This window comes from Macrobrachium nipponense, chromosome 31 (assembly GCF_015104395.2).
Source record: "Macrobrachium nipponense isolate FS-2020 chromosome 31, ASM1510439v2, whole genome shotgun sequence".
In the NCBI taxonomy this organism is placed as follows: Eukaryota; Metazoa; Arthropoda; class Malacostraca; order Decapoda; family Palaemonidae; genus Macrobrachium; species Macrobrachium nipponense.
The window spans coordinates 3127597-3146179 of record NC_061093.1 but is presented as its reverse complement, the minus strand read 5'-3'; positions in this window follow the sequence as shown (position 1 = coordinate 3146179).

Here is an 18583-nt window from a genome sequence, read left to right as displayed (position 1 = left end):
AACTTTCAAATTAGCTAACCTATGTCATCTAAGAACTTTTCTAAGCACCTCCAAATGTTCCTCTATGGAGTCCATAGCAACCAATACATCATCCATGTATACGAACACGGACTTCCCTAATAACCCATTTAAAACTGTGTTCACCGACCTTGTGAAAGTCATAGACTACGTGACAAACCTAAAGGCATCTGCGTAAACTCATAATGCCCTTTTGCGATCGAAAAAGCAGTAAATTCCCGACTATCTTCACTGAGAGGAACCTGCATAAAAACCTTGCAAGAGGTCTATCAATGAATAAAACATTTTTTCCCCATTTCTACGAATAGGTCCAGCAAGCATGCTACTGGGTACGTATCTGGAATAGTCGTCTCATTTAATTTGCAAAACTCCATACAGACTCAGACAATAGAAGATTAATGGGAGTGGCCCTCGGCCTAATTAAACCTTCCTCCACTTTTGCTCTACCTGTTCCCTAATCTTAAAAGGAATTCTATATAAAGGGACATAAATGAGCTTTGTCTTCTCTTCAAGGTTAACCTTGTGTTCTAACATATTAGTTAATCCTGACTTGTCCTTTTTCAGCGCCACACTATCTGCAAAATCAGCCAAAACATCGTCTAATTACTCTACATATTCTTTATAATCCACATTAGCTAAATGATCCCTAAAAGCCTGTCTCTTAACTTACATCTCTGCCTCAGAAAACTCATTTTGCTCTCCCACAATAGCAACAGAATTGTCATCATTAACTCATTCTTCAAAGTGTAAGATATATGTATCTTCCGATAGTTGAGGGAGAGAGAGTGTTGGAGAAAGGATGCGCTTTGAACATGTTGTAGAAATCCAATAGTCTCTCTAATTCATCTTGTGACCCACAACGCTACGTAGATACGAGGGGTTTACCTAATTGTGTCATGACATTTCAACACTTCTACCCATGTACTGCCTATTGACACATCACTCACAGACACCATAGTCGCTATACCTTTGAGCTTTTCACTACCTTCAACAATACACACCTGTTTAGGCATTTTGGCACCTTTCAACCGAATCTTCACTAAACCAGCCATACTTAGCTCTAAAATAACATCATCAACCAAAACAACTTTATATATAACATTTCTCTGGTCATCAGACACAATACCATCTTGAAACTGATTATTCACCCCAAAATCAACCTTATCATGATCATTATCTGCATTAGCCTCATTACCACCCCTATTATTATCAACATCACCCATTTCATCAACATCCACACATGGTACAAAAACGCTAGAAACCCCAACTGTTATACCTTCAACCCCAAATATGTACAGAGACTTTATTACTCTGTGATGCAGGGTGACCCAATAAAATCCTAGGCCCCATAGCTGCACCTTTATACCAATACCTGTTCCATAATTGACCGTTTACCCAGCAAAACAGAAATGTTTGCTGAACCCAAAGCATTCAAATTATGCACCAGCAAACCGCAAACCTTTTCATTGGTAAGTTTCAACAGGTACTGAGAAAACAATAACCGATAATCCAACAAATCAACAGACACCCTAAATCAAGTGATCCCTTTCACCAGTTTTCAGCTTAACTTTATCCCCAACACTGCAATAGGACAAGAACAATGATGTACTCTTACTCCTTGACTGACCAACTTCCCCTTGAATAATACCCTTTATAAGTTATCTCACTTGAATTACCAAATTCTGCAATGTATGAAAGATGGACAAGACCGCCAAGGATGATCTGAACTTCTACAACTACCACAATATCTAATTCTGCAAAACTTCTTAATATGCCGTATCCTATTGCAATTAAAACAACTGAACCGTGGCATCCGATCCACGGGGAAAAACCACACTCATGTGCTGCATGCACAGCTGATCACCTTCCAAAGATGTACCCACCTCCTGCCAAATAAAAAAAAAAACCACATCAGTCCACCCTCAAGAAAGAAAACGCAGGTCAACCCCCAAAGTAAAGACAATGGAACTAGGGGAGAGAGAGAGAGAGAGAGAGGAGAGAGAGAGAGAGAGAGGAGAGAGAGAGAGAGAGAGACGCAGAGAGAGAGAGAGAGAAAGAAAAAATTGCTTTTCCCTTCTCAAAATTTTCCCATTTTTCTACGTATGTATTTTATTATTTTCTAATTGTTACGACCCCATCGGCTGTAATGCAGGTTCTTTATGCCTTAGTAATCACAGGGATCGTAGGCGGTAAGAAAGTACACAGGGTAAAAAGGAATGTGGCACAAACACCAGAATAAAATTAACAATATTTAATAATAAAATACACTTAACACTAAATCAGCCTTGTGAGAAAACTTAACAGTAATATACAAAATACAAGGAGCAAATAACGGGCTCACACGACTCCTCCATCACACTGAAAGCTGACCCTAACAAAGTAAAGAATATAATATGCCAAAGGCTCAAATAAATAATAACTCGGGCCCAATAATATAAACCACTAACCTATAAACTATTAGAAGGAAGGAGGTCCAGAGGAAATAAGGTAAGGAAAGCCTTAAACCTCCTACCTAACCGTAGTGTTACTCAACTTAAAACTAATTTCAAACAAATATTCAGAGGGGCAATGAATACCCATACCCCTTACTCAAGACAACGTGTATAATACATATATAAATAGATATAATTAATCCTCAAATAGTGAGTAAATCCTCACGTTGCCACAACGTGCACAGGAGTTCATGGAGGTCGCTTCAACCTCCCAGCAGCTATACGGGGGAGCTCACAAATTGTCCAGGTTGACACAGGGGTCGAGTTCAATCCCGAGGGACAACACAGGATAATCTCCTCTTACCTGGCAATTGCCTCCCTACGTGCCTCCTCACGAGCCCTTAGCTCTCCTGGGCAAGCAGCTGAAGACGGACAAAACAGGACAGTGGTTGCGTAACGCCTCCTACGTTGCGGGACCGAGCGACGACCACGTCTTCCGCCAAATCCTCAGGCGGGAAACAGGAGTACAGGAGACACAAGTGACTATCACCTGCGATATCACTGCCGTGATCAAATTCCAAAAATGTACGTACGCCGTAAATGGCTCGGCACATCTAAGGAAAACCACTTCCAAGGGAAGGTCCGTCGAAGTAATCCTTCAAAAGGCTTAAGGTCAATCTCCCAAAAGGCTTTGGGTATGAATCACCAATACTGTGACGTCATGCGCCATGGCCTCCACTCACCGAACTACAGTTCCACCAACTCGAAAACGATAGTCAGGTAGTTCACAACAAGAGGAGGAATCACTGAGCAATACAACTGAACGTTACGCTAACGTAGAAAAATACAGCTGCTGAACTGAATATAAGAGAAAAACACTTAAACTAATGAATACAAGGCTGATTTAAGAAAAAAAGTTAAATCAATAAATTACGTTGATTTAACACTAATTTAAGTCTGATGGCTCCTGCAACGGATGCTAGTTCTGACTGCAACTATCTGTGAGTCAGATCAGACCTAATCAGATGCAAAAATAGGGGAATGTTGGCTGAAGGCCAAATGCAAGTTAAGGGAAAAATCATAAGGAAACTCCAAAAGTTTAATTCACAGGGGAATGTATTTACACCAATAAGGACGCTAATGACCCTCACATAAGTCAAATATTCGAATAATTGCTGGGAGCTTTGAGCACGTGTTCCAGGACAAAGTGATGATTCGCAGTGTGCATTTACTGGGCCCAGAGCATAAGGGCAGGGGAGATCCACCTTCATAGCAGGAAATTGCAGAATACCTGCAATACAAACATTGTATAAACACGTGAGCTCAGAGGGGGCGTTAAGGATAAATCAGAGGGCAACGAATTAAACTGATTAATCAGAGGGCAAAGAAAGAATGAATACTGCTAAAAACTTTACTGTACAGAGAAGGGGGGGGGGGGGGGGGGGGGGGGGAGGAAATTGAATATAGCCCCTTCCTAGGGAACCACAGCTATTAAATCAAAGAATCTTTCTAAGGGAGAACAGCTGTGGGGATTAATGAATCACTATGGAGGATAGGACAAGCACTGATGCAAAGAAAAGAAGGATATTTAAGTTGACTGCCACCACAATTTCCGCACTCTACCTTTTCATCCTGAGATATTGCTTCGCAGGAGCGTAGACGAAGGATGTCGACTTCTTCAAGGCATTGGTAAGGGCAAGGGCTGCCATACGGGGGCACATAGACACTAGTGAGTCGAAGGGGGGAAGGGCAAGGAGCTTGTAAAGGTTTGGAGCTCTGAACTCGGGGGCTGCTGGGGTCGAAGCGAGACAGGACCCCTCTCACCGACTCATTCTATTAACTGGCCTGGCTTAACTACCGGGTCTTGGGAGTCAACATCTTAGTGAAACTGCAAACATATGGAAGGCGGCAGCGAGAGAAAGAAACAAGAGACGGTTGGGATGAGTAAGAGGAGAGAAAAGGAGGATCAGAGGCTTGCGCTTTATTAAATCTTACTTTTAAATGGGGGAAGCAAAGGGGATTCATAAAATAATTATTCGTTATTTCAAAACAGTTGAATTTGTCAGCTTTAGTAATATTAAAACTTTTATCTTTCCACTTTGGCTATCTCTGAGATGATATCCGTGTACTAAGTGTCATTTATAATTGAATATGATAAAACATAGCTTAAAGCAAATTTAAGATTCAGGGTCAAGCTCTGTTTGGTTTGATAATATTTTTGACAACCAATCATCTTTATACTTAGTTGATTCCAATCAATATTATCTCAACGAAATCCTTTTCAATTTGTATGCAAAGGTGGTGAACTAACATGTTTATCTTAAAAATCGAAGACTATTATAAATTCTGTTCAGTAGCAATGGTATTGAATCCGAAGGAATCCTTTTCATAAGATTAAATCTTTCAGTAGTCAATTTCTTGATAGTATTGAATTCAAACATTCTTGTAGTTTCTATATGTTTTTGATTTTTGGGAAATTCAAAACAAGTTCATTGAAGGGTGATTCACTGTCATTGCGTAATCGTTTTGGTAATAAAGTGAACAGTTAATCACCCCTCAATGAATTTGTATATATATATATCTATATATATATATATATTATATTATATATATATATATGTTATATATGCTATACATATATATGATATATATATAATAATATATATATATATATATATATATATTATAATAATGATAAAAGGAACACCCCTAAAATCCAAAATATAGATACCAAAATATAGAAAGAAATACTATTTTCAGAGAGAGCTGTCTCTCTCTTCAGGTAAGGAATGAGAAGAGTTACTGAAAAGGCAGTATTTATACTAAGAGATTCATCCACAGTTATGCCAATTTAGGTCACTCCCATTTTATCTACGACATCTGAATCCCAGGCACCCTTTGAGATGTTCATTACTTGTCTTTGTTAATCAAGGCCGATTCTATCATCTGACTTTTGTATCGACCATTACTGCTATAAATTATTCATGTCGAACATGAAAAATTCCAGTTTATTCCTGTTGGTTATCGGTTATTTTATATGGTTGAAAATAGCTGAGTTCTGTTGTCCATACCTGACTCACCGTTTTGTTGCATTAACCCTTAAAACGCCGGAGCGTAAAAAAAAAATGTCTCCCGTGTGCCGGAAGTGTTTCAGAGTGAGAGCGGAAGCGGAAAAATTTTTTTTTTCAAAAAATCACAGCGTGCTTAGTTTTTAAGATTAAGAGTTCATTTTTGGCTCCTTTTTTTGCCATTGGCTGAAGTTTAGTATGCAATCATCAGAAATGAAAAATATTATCATTATCATATATAATAATGCGATATATGATAGCGCAAAAACGAAATTTCATATATAATTGAATTCAATCGCGCTGTGCGCAAAACGGTTTAAGGTAACGAGTTACTTTTTTTCGTTGTAATGTACACTAAAATTGCAATCATTTTGGTATATAAAAACACATTGTAAAACAATAAAAGCAAACACAGAGAAAATATTATCACAAAATAATGCATGAATTCGTAACGCACGTACGTAAACAAGATATTTTTTTTCAAAAAAATTCACCATAAATCTAAATATTGTCCACCTAGAGACTTCCAATTTCTTTCAAAATGAAGAAAAATGATTGAATATTCTACTATACTGTAAGAATATTAGCTTACAAATGCAGTTTTCGACCATATCTGACTAGGTAAAGTTGACCGAATGTAGAATTTTTTATATATATATATTTTTTTATATGCAATTATTTCGGAAATAAGAAAAGCTACAACCTTCAAATATTTTTCGTTTTATTTTACATGAAATTGCGCACATTTTCATATATAAAACTCTATGAAATGCCTAATATGAAATGGAGCAAATATTCCGAGAATGGAACATACGCATTTAGGAGATTTGTGGCGGAGAATCCGCGCGCCGGAGGGAAGGAAAGATTTTTTTTAAATTCACCATAATCTAAAATATTGTGATAGAGACTTCGAATTTGTTTCAAGATGAAGATAATGACTGAATATTACTAGACTGTAATAGTTTTAGCTTACAATTGCGTTTTTTTCGACTATTTCGGTAGAGTCAAAGTTGACCGAACGTGGTTTTTTTTCTATTTATCGTGATTTAAATGCAAATATTTAAGAAATGAGAAAATCTACAACCTTCAATTATTTTTTGTTGTATTTTACATGAAATTGCGCACATTTTCATATATAAAACTGTAACGGCTAATTCAAAACTGGTGGCAAATATTACCACAATCGCACGACTATGATTTTTTTCGGAAGAGTTACCGCGCGGACGTAAAGAAAATGTTATTTTTTTCATAAATTCACCATAAATCAAATATTGTGCCAGAGACTTCCAATTTGTTGCAAACTGAAGGTAAATGCTTGATATTACTAGAATATAAGCAGTTCAGCTTACAATTGCGTTTTTTGACCATTTCGGGTAGAGTCAAAGTAGTTGACCGAAGGTTTTTGAAAATTTGGTCCACTTATTTCATTTTTAATATGAAAATATTTCAAAATTGATAAAAAGCTAACACCAATGGGTTTCTTTTTTTTAGTTGTATTTGCATGAAATTGCACACATTTTCATATATAAAACTTTATGTAACGGCTAATTTAAAAATGGTGCAAACATTACCACAATCGCAGTATGATTTTTTCGGAAGAGTTACCCGCGCGGACGTAAGGAAAATGTTTTTTCATAAATTCACCATAAATCGAAATATTGTGCTAGAGACTTCCAATTAGTTGCAAAATTAATTTAATGATTGAATATTACTAAACAAAATATTAGCGTTTTAGCTACAATTGCGTTTTCGCACCATTTCGATAGAGTCAAGTTGACCGAAGGTTGAAATTTTGGCACTTATCGTTATTTATTTAATGAAAATATCTCAAAACTGATAAAAGCTACAATCATGAATATTTTTTTGTTGTATTCTTCATAAAAATTCGCACATTTTCATATATAATACTCCATGTAACGGCTAATTTAAAATGGTACAAAAATTATGTCAAAGTGACAAAATAATTTCCGAGATGTGTCACAGATACTTTTTAGTGCGGCAAGAAAGAAATTCGCGCTTGCGCGCCTGCGTAACGATTGTAAATAAAACAATACCTTGATCCGTGAACTCCCAGCATCCCCCAAGGCGCGTGATTCAAGAGTTTTTGGCTGGTAGGCCTAAAAGTATTTTTCCGCGAATTTTTAAAAAAACTTTTGTAAGTCGACGTAAAATACGTCCAGTCGGCACCCGAGAGACAAAAAATGTCGACGTAAAATACGTCCAGTCGGCGTTTAAGGGTTAATCTCTGCGGAAGTTATTTTCCTGTAAATCCGGTGTAAGATTGGTCACAGTCCAGGCATATACTCCTGAGTCTATGTTTTGTCTTTTGTTGAATGTTAATCAGGGATTTGGCTAAGGTATTTGGGTAGGTAAAAGCAAAAGGGTCAGATTTTCTGAGAGTCTGGGTCACCGTCTTAATCCTGACCTGGTGTACAATTTTTATTTCATTGTTGGGTGTCTCTCTGGTCTTGTCTTGAGGGAGTCAGTACAAAATTACGTTTGCTTTATGGATTGCTTTCTCAATTATAAGGTCAGGATACCTTAAAGAGAAAAGCTGCTTACGAATTAGTTAAAATTCCTTTTCCAGGAAATCTGGGGGACAAATTCGTAAGGATACAACCTCTTTTCTAAGGAACCACAGCTCTTAATCAAAGGATCTTTCTAAGGGAAACAGCTGTGGGGATGAATCACTATGGAGGGTCACACAACCACTAATAAAAGGGAAGAAAATGAAATATAAGTATATTGCCACCACAATTTCCGTACTCTACCTTATCATCCTAGGATATTGCTTCATAGGAGCATAGACGGAGGGAGTCGACTCCTTCAAGGCATTAGTAAGGGCAAGGAGGTTCCACATGGGGGCACACAGACCTGTGAGTCAAAAGGGGGGAAGGGGAAGGAGCTCATAAGGCTTCGGGCTCTGAACTCAGCAGCTGCTGGGGTCGGAGTGAGAAAGATCCCTCTCGTTAACTCGTTTTATTAACTGACCTGGCTTAAGTAGCGGGTTTGGGAGCCAACATCCTGGTGAAACTGCAAAATATGGAAGGCGACAGCGAGAGACAGAAAAACAAAAGATGCTTGGGATGCGTTAGGGGAGAGAAAAGGAGGATCAGAGGCTGGCTCTTTAGTACATCTTACTTTTTACATGGGAAATCAAAGGGGAATCATAATATATATATATATATATATATATATATATATTTTATATATATATATATATATATATATATATGTATATATAATTAATATATATAATATATATATATATTATATATATATATATATATATATATATATATATAAGAACACCTGAAAATGAAAGGCAGAAAGTCAGTGTACGCACTTTCTCTATTTTTCAGGCATCCTGGGGGCAAGAATGAAATACAGTCGGAAAGGTTACAAGGTTAACAAAAAGATCAAGAATACCAGACGGCAATTCTCAAAAGGTTAAAAATCAGAGGTAATCCAGGATAATCTGAGTACAGAACACTTCCATTATTTGACTTGATGAAACAAGATTCAATAATAATCGTTTTAACTGGGTCGCTAAACGGGATTAAAGATCTTGCTTCACTCCAATTAACAGGATGGACTAAATCTCTCATAAACGAATTATACATTCGATATTTGGCCTGTTCTCGCAGAATACTGCTGATGTTTGATCCGTTGTGAAAGTTATTTACCAGCTTGTCTGTAATATATTTCATCACACTTTTTACAAAGAATTTCATATATGAAGAAAAAAACATGTTTAGGTGATTTTTTATTACTAAACTCTTAACATTAAAATTACCGAAAAAAACATTATTGTTCAAAAGCGTTATAATTCCAAGAATTTTTAAAAACCTTTCATCATACGGAAATCTGAGAATGTTATACATACTAAATTCACGTTTGTCATTAGTTAAATGTTTTCCTAGCTCTTTACCACACTACATCTACTTATTAAGTCCTTGGGTATTCAAGTGTCAAGGCAATATCATATATAGTCTTAATCTCAGCGACAGTAAACTGCAGGCTACATATAAACAGAGCCCTTAGTAACATACCAGAAAAACCAGATAATTTAACATTTTGATTGTGACTCGAATAATAATGAACAAACGAGGCAATGTTAAATGATTTTCGAAAAACTGAAAAGGTGAAATTTATATAATTTCTATGTACTGCTACATTAAGAAAATTCAAATTACGTTTTCTCTGTTTCTCTACAGTAAATTTCATAGAAAGGACTAAATTATTGAGCTTAATCAGAAATTCCTGGAGATTTTCGTGAACTTTCCAAATTCAGAAAATATTATCCACATACAACTTTTTGGGGCAAAATTCCTAGTAAGAATTTTGTTTCAAAAAATTCTATTTAAATAAATATTGCTAAGGACAGGAGATAAGGGATTGCCCATAGCGATACCAAACGTTTGTACAAAAAATTCTCCATTAAAACAAAATTTTCTATCTTTGATACAAAATCGTATAAGACTAATGAGGTTTGCTACAGTTAAAGGAATATCATAACTTTCTAATTCTTCCTCCAAAAATTCAAGTAATTCATCTACAGGTTCTATTATAAATAAAAAGATGATATAAAAAATAACTATATTAAAATAAAAATTCAAATCAAACTGTTCAATTTGTTTATAAAGTGGACGTTGTTTTTTACATTCGTGCTAGAAATTTTTCCAACCAAGGTATAAGAAATTTTACACGCTATTTCTAGGATTTCTAACTCGAATGTAAAAAACAACGTCAACTTCGTGTACAAATAGAATAGTTTTTTATTTACAAAACTGCCCGCAGATGATTTACTTGAATTTTTGGAGGAAAATTGAGAACGTCATGGTATTCCTTTAACTGTAGCAACCCTCATTTGTCATACGGTTATGTATCAAAGATGGTAAATTTTGTTTTAATGGTGAATTTTTTTAACAAAGGTTCGGCTTCGCCATAGGTATCCCCTTATCTCCTGTCCTTAGCAATACTTATATGGAATTTCTTGAAACAAAGTTCCTAATAAGAATTTTTCCCAAAAATGTTACATGGTTTAGGTATGTGGATGAAATGTTTTTGCATTTGGTAAGTCCACGAAAATCTTCATGAATTTTTTATTAGGATCTATAATTTAGTCCCTTCTATAAAATTTACTGTAGAGGAAGAAAGACATTGCAATTTGAATTTTTTTATGTAACTGTCCATAGAAATGATAGAAATTTCACCTTTTCAGTCTTTCAAAAATCAACTGACATTACCTCTTTTGTTATTATTCCTACCACCATCAAAATGTTATGTTAAATTCTCTGGTTTTTTTAGGATGTTCCTAAGGGCTCTGCGTGTCTATAGTTTATAGAAGCTGAGATTAAAACTATTTATGATATATCCTTTGAAGTTAAATACCTACGAACTTTTGTAGATGCGGCATGGGAAAGAGCTAGAAAAACATTTTATTTAACTAAAGAGAAATTTGAATTTTGTAAACATAAAATTCGCTAATTACCGTATGATGAAAAGTTTTTAGACATTCCTAAAATTGTAAATCTTTTCAACATAAATGTTGTTTTCAGTAATTGTAATGTTGAGAGTTTAATTATATAGATTTTTCCAAAAGATGTTTCTGGCTTCATCTATGATTTTTCTCGTAAAAAAAGTGAAATGAAATATATGACAGACAAACTGGAAAATCACTCTCACAACGAATCAAACAACAGCAATATTTTGTGAGAACTGCGCAAATATCGAATGCATTATTCATACACATGAGAGATTTAGATCATCCTATTAACAGAGTCAAGCAAGATCCTTAATCCCATGTAATGACACAGGTAAAAAGAATATCATTGGCTCTTTTTTCAACAAGTGAAAAAATGAAAGTATTCTAAAGTTAAGTCTTGGCTTGTTTCAACTCGATGCTTTCATAATCAAACATTATGTTTTTATCAGTTCCCTTCACTCGCTTTTTAAACTAAAATCTTTTATATACCTCTTTTATTAGTTTATATTCATAAATTGTATTTTATCGTTGTAGAACTCCCTGATGATGTGATTACGAATCATGAAACGTTAGAATAAATGATTACTTGTCATCTGCTTCTGTATTCCTGCCCTTGGTCTGGATGCGAATGTGATGTGTGCTGAGTTCGCCCTTGCTCCCTGGTTATATATATATATATATATATATATATATATATATATATATATAATATATATATATATATATATATATATATACGATATATATATCACATATCCACAGGTGAAAAATAAGAGACGGGGTGTAGGTCCTACACCCCGTCTCTTATTTTGGATATGTGTGAGAAATGAATCGCGTGCTAAAGTGATTATAATCATATATATAATATAATTTATTAATATCAATTAATTAAAAGAGTTATGTATAAGACTTTAGTTTAAAAAACGAGCAAAGGAAACTGATAAAAACAGAATACAAAAAGATAAAATTGTCAAGAAGAGATAACACACCCAAACACAGACACATTTGGAAATAAAATATAGTAAAAATCAAACAGCATACTTAAATATATACACTCTTAAAAAAATCTGGAGGCCAATCTACCATTCCAGAGGATACGGGCACACTAAGAATAAAACATACAACAAATTTTTCCAGAGAAAGGCAGAGAGTTAAGACAAATACAAGGGAATAGCGGTTGTTTGACAGTTCAGAGAAGGAACTCGTTGTTTAATATCTAAGGTTTCAAGAATAAGCAGTTCTTGTGGGTTGTCTGTATAACCAATAATCTTCAAATCTTCATAGCTGATTTCCGTTTTGCATTTAATGGTATGGCTGCGTATATTAGGGGATTCTAGATAAGTCAATTGGCACCCGGTTCTATAACATATCCCTCTGTGTGAATCGGCCCTCACCCTGAGCAGCGGCCTGGTGGATCCAATATATTTTCCCAAATTACATTTAGGACAGTTGTACACATAGACAATACCAAACGACATCAAAGGCGGTAGCCGATCTTTAAATCTGAAAAGAGCCAATACTTTTAGGGTTCTTAGGTATAAGTTTAAGATCGATAACCCCAATATATTTTTGGGCGATTTTCAAGAAATCCCTCCGAAAGTTGTCTTTATATAAGGAAGGAAATGTTGCATATAATGGGAGTTTAGGCACGTCAAAACACTTTGGCCTATTGGAGAATTTTTTATTTAGAAGTTTTTTGAAAATCCAGTGAAAAACATGGATAAGGAAACAATTATTGGTGAAGTATTGCTGTAAGAAGACAATTTCTTGGTGAAAGAGGGACCAGACCGATGTATAAGGGTGTAAATAGAGTTCAGTTTAAAACTGATAAAATAAAAGCTATAAAAATTAAACCCCAGACCAGTAAAAGTTTTCTCTCTGAACATAGAGGTATTAAACTTGTCGTTATCTTTAGTTACAAGTATATCTAAAAATGCTAGCTTGGAGTCGTGTCTTTTTTCTATGGTAAAAGTGATGTTGTGATGATAGGAACGAGAAAATTCTAAGAAGCGTTCAACACCGTGGTCTTGATTGAATAAAATAAAAGTGTCATCAACATATCGGGCATAGAATAGGGAACGGTAGGCTAATGGGCACTCATCGAGTATGTGCTCCTCCAGGGAGCACATGAAGATGTTGGCGAACGTAGGTCCAAGAGGAGAACCCATGGCCATTCCCTCTATTTGTCTGAAAAGCACGCCATTAAAAACAAAGGCCGTGTCCAGCACGGTCAGCTCTAAAAACATCTTGAAATGGGAGTAACTAAAATAATTATGATACAATGAATCGGAGGTGGGAAAAAGTTTACCCAAAATTATATCTATGGTTTCTCTGACCGGTATATTAGTGAATAACGACTCCACATCGAAGCTTGCCATGAAAAGTTTACTTTTACACCACCAAGTACCTGTTACGCCACGAAATTATTTGTAAACAGTAAGCATACGAACAACATAAGGCTGTTAACAACTTTTGTAATGAGGTGTTGGAGTCTTTCTCTTTCTTAGATAGAATTGTCTTTACTAGGCTTTTTAACAAAAGTATTCAGGGTTTCGTTGATTTTCTACAGAGAAAGCATCACAAAAAACTGTGTATTCTTAGAATTAACTTACCAAGATTTCATGGCTACAACAAAACCGTTTTTAATTTTTATAAAATTTTTTTCAAGTGTGTCTTTATTTAAGTATGTTGTTTGGATTTTACTATATTTTATTTCCAAGTGCCTCTGTGTTTGGGTGTATTGTCTGTTCTCGACAATTTTATCTTTTGTATTCTGTTTTTATCAGTTTCCTTCGCCGGCATTTTAAACTAAAGTCTGGTATTTAGCTCTTTTAATTAATTCATATATAAATAAATTGTATTTTATCCTTGTAGATCTACCTGATGATGTGATTACGAATCATGAAACGTTGGAATAAATGGTTACTGTATCCTCTGCTTCTGTATTCCTGCCCTTGATCTGGATGAGAATATATATATATATTTATATATTATATATATTATATATATAATATATATATATATATATATAGATATATATATATATATACATATATATATATATATATATATATATATATATATATTATATATATATATATATATATATATATATATATTCATGGAATCGGGCTTTATTCAGATATTCATCACGGCCCATATTTTCGTGATTCAATTATATATAATCCACGAAGGTAAATGAAACACTGGAGTACCGCTGCAAGGCCTTTCAACTTCTTATCCTTTACTAAGCAGACTGATGCAAATTTGAAAATGAGTTTACAAAGAAAGCTCGTATAAATGACAGATAGGGACCATAAAGGAAAATATGTACCTGGAATCCAACGCACGTGAAGAATTTGTAGACCTGCCCAAAACAGGGGCACAATTTAGGAGGCAGGTTTACGAATGACGAAGCCCAGTTGCTAGGAAGCAGGGACAAGATAATTAAAACATTATGCAGGGAGGTGACTTACCAAAAAAAAAAAATTATGACATAATAATAAAATAAATAAATAAATAAATAAATAAATAAATAAAATTACTGTTCAATAAATCTCATTTTGGTAAACAATAAATTTTTTTTTTCAAAGTAAACATTTTCTCACAAAAAACTATTAAACATATAGATACATAGAAAGTATGTATAAGGTTACTAATTTGTAATTAAGTCAGTAATTTTATCTTTAAGGGCATTCTTAAAGCTGTATAATGACAGATTCTAAAAGATTTCATTGAAAGAAATCTTTCGATTTAGCAATCACTGCCAGTCGAATTCATCCTAAGAGAGTTTTCACTTAAATGAATGAATATTGCATTAGATGTTATCCCAGTTTTGACAGAATATATATATATATATATATATATATATATATATACATACATATATATATATATATTATATATATATATATATATATACATATTCGTTCCTTGACAATGTCTCAGAAAGACGAAAGCGCTTGGATTTCTGCCTTTCATTTTGCTGTGGTATTTTCGCTTATTTAAATGAGTCACGTGCATCTTATTGTGAATTTGAGGAATATATGTATATTATATATATATATATATATATATATATATATATATATATATATATATATATATATATATATATATGTGTGTGTGTGTGTGTGTGTGTGTGTGTGTGTGTATACATCAATGAGGAGAAGGACATAAAGACTTGCTAAAAGGGTAAATTTATTCCCGACGTTTCGTAATGTCTTCATTACATTTTCGAGGGCTGTACAAAATAGATATCATAAAATAAATTACAATAAAGCTAAGAATTTGAAATTTAAAAGTTGCACAATCATTACAAACTTAAAACATTAAAAAGACTAAAAGGGCACCTTTAAAAACAAAAAACCTAAACTCAACAGGACAAAAATTACTAAAATAAGTAAAAAAACAAATAAAACACGAAAAAAAAAATTAATAAGAAATATTCAAGTAAAGTAAAACTGGACCAACCTATTCAGCGGCAATGCCAAGACTGGAGATAAAAGGAAGAAACTAAGAGAGGTGCAGTGTGCCGGCAGAGGTTTGGCTGTTCAACAGGGGGACGAGTTGTTTGATCATTAAAGATTCTAAGATTGTCAAATCGTGGAAGTTGGAAGCTTGTCCTACAACTGTAAAGTCCTTGTTTTCAATGGAGGTTTTACATATTTTCGAATGATTTCTAATATTAGAAAACTCTGGGTTTGCAATTTTGCTGCCTGTTCTATAACTTACTCCACGATGTGAATCTATGCGTACCTTCTATTCCTAAATTTGACACAAAACGTACCTTTTTTTTTTTTAACTGTTCTAACTATGTATTATCTAAGAGGGAAGAATTTCTCCTTTCTCTTGGATTGGATTACTGCCTGCCTAACTTTAAACCTACCTATTATAAATTTTTTCTGGCATTAGAATCTATTTTTCATAGACTTAAATTGCTGCCTTTTGATGTCCACCTTGGTGTTCTCCAAAATCGTTTATTTCAGCTGTCACATAACACTTTCAGAAAACTAAAGACCCAATGGACCCCTTTTTTTTTAAAAAGGCTGATTTTAAGATCCTACAAGAACTATCACAGAAAGAAGACCTCATAATCACAAAACCAGATAAAGGTAAGGGAGTTGTTTTATTGAACAAAGTAGATTATATTACGGAAATGGAAATCATTCTTAATGATTCCTCCAAGTTTCAGATGGTTGGATCTCCCAATTATGCAAACATTTTTAAAATGGGAGATAAAATTAACCGTTTCCTGAGAACTCTGAAAAGTGAAAATATTATCAATAATGAAACTTACCAAGATTTGTTTGTCACAGGCTCGTCTTATGGCATCCTCTATGGGCTACCGAAGATTCATAAATAAGGTGTTCCTTTACGACCAATTCTTGCATCATACAATGCCCCCAATTACAAATTAGCAAAGTTTCTCGTTCCCTTGCTTGAGCCATTAACCACAAATAATTACACCTTAAAAAATTCTAGTCAATTTAAAGAAAAGATTTTGTTGCAAGATTCAGACCTGTTCATGACCAGCTTTGATGTAGAATCTTTGTTTACTAATGTACCCGTGGAGGAAACTATCAGTATCATTTTAAATAGGCGTTTTCCCGAACCCGACTCAGTTTTTAGTGGCTTTAACCGTACGTTTTTTAAGACTCTTTTAAGCTTGGCTGTACTGGACACAGCCTTTATTTTCAACGTTAAGTTATACAAGCAAGTTGATGGTATGGCGATGGGAAGTCCTCTTGGTCCCACTTTTGCCAACATTTTTGTGCTCCCTTGAGGAGCACTTCTTAGATGACTGTCCCTTAGCCTGCCGCCCCCTTTTCTATGTAAGGTATGTTGATGATACCTTTGCCCTTTTTAGACGTAATTATGATGTTGATTCCTTTCTTGAGTTTATAAATGTACAACATTCCAACGTTAAGTTTTAAGACAAAATAATATTTTTAACACCACGATTTTTAGGAAAAGAACGTTCACGGGCTTAGGGTAAAATTTTTATAGTTTCTGTTCTTTTAATTTTAAAATTAATTCTGTTTTTACTCTCCTCCACAGGGCTCGTACGCTAACTTCTGATTGGTTTCTGTTCCAAGATGAGATCGCCTTTTTATGCAAATATTTTAAAGAAAACTGCTTCCCATCTGAACTGGTCTTTAAGACACTTCGCTTGCTTTTAGACAAGTACTTCTCCCTAAGAATTACAAATTTTAATGTTCCTAAATTGATTTTTATGCTAAGTTCCCTTTTTTATTAGATGATACTTGTAGGAAAACCTTTTCCCAACATATCCTAAATAAGTTTGGAGCTATTAAGGTTCATTTGATTCCCATTAATCCTGTTACCATTGGGTCATTCTTCAAGTTTAAAAATCGTATGTGCCCTTATATGTCCTCTGGGTGTGTGTATAGCTATAATTGTTCTAAATGTAATTTAGGAACTTATATTGGATCCACCAGGAGGCTTCTGAAGGTACGCATAGATTCACATCGTGGAGTAAGTTATAGGACAGGCAGCAAAATTGCAAACCCAGAGTTTTCTAATATTATTAATCATTCGAAAATATGTAAAACCTCCATTGAAAACAAGGACTTTACAGTTGTAGGACGAGCTTCTAACTGCCACGATTTGACAATCTTAGAATCTTTAATGATCAAACGACTCGTTCCCTTGTTGAACAGCCAAACCTCTGCTGGCACACTGCACCTCTCTTAGTTTCTTCCTTTTATCTTCAGTCTTGGCATTGCCGCTGAATAGGTTGGTCCAGTTTTACTTTACTTGAATATTTCTTATTAATTTTTTTTTCGTGTTTTATTTGTTTTTTTTTTTACTTATTTTAATAATTTTTGTCCTGTTTAGTTTAGGTTTTTTGTTTTTAAAGGTGCCCTTTTAGTCTTTTTAATGTTTTAAGTTTGTAATGATTGTGCAACTTTTAAATTTCAAATTCTTAGCTTTATTGTAATTTATTTTATGATATCTATTTTGTACAGCCCTCGAAAATGTAATGAAGACATTACGAAACGTCGGGAATAAATTTACCCTTTTAGCAAGTCTTTATGTCCTTCTCCTCATTGATGTATATCCGGCTGTGGCCACCGCTGCTTGGATATATATATATATATAATATATATATATATATATATATATATATATATATATATATATATATATGTATATATATATATATATATATATATATATATATATATATATATATATATATTGTGATATTATGTATACCCATGTCTCCGTTATCTGTAATTATGTTACTTGTATATATTTATTCTTGTAGTGGTACTCCTTCTTACCACTAGGTTTGTAACACTTGTTTTCCTGTTTTGACCTTTTGTATCCTTGCCTATCTTATCTTTTCGTTACTGTTCGTCATTTAAGTATCATTGTCGTTCATTTAGTTTACTTTGGCTTGTAATATTTTGAGGAGGGCAAAGTCGCTCTCAGGCTACCTTAACGACAACATATTTGTATACACGGTGTAGGATAATCATCTTCCTATTGTTAATGTAAGTCAGTGTGTTTTCTTTTATTTTGTGTTTCTTTGGTATACTTAATTCAGG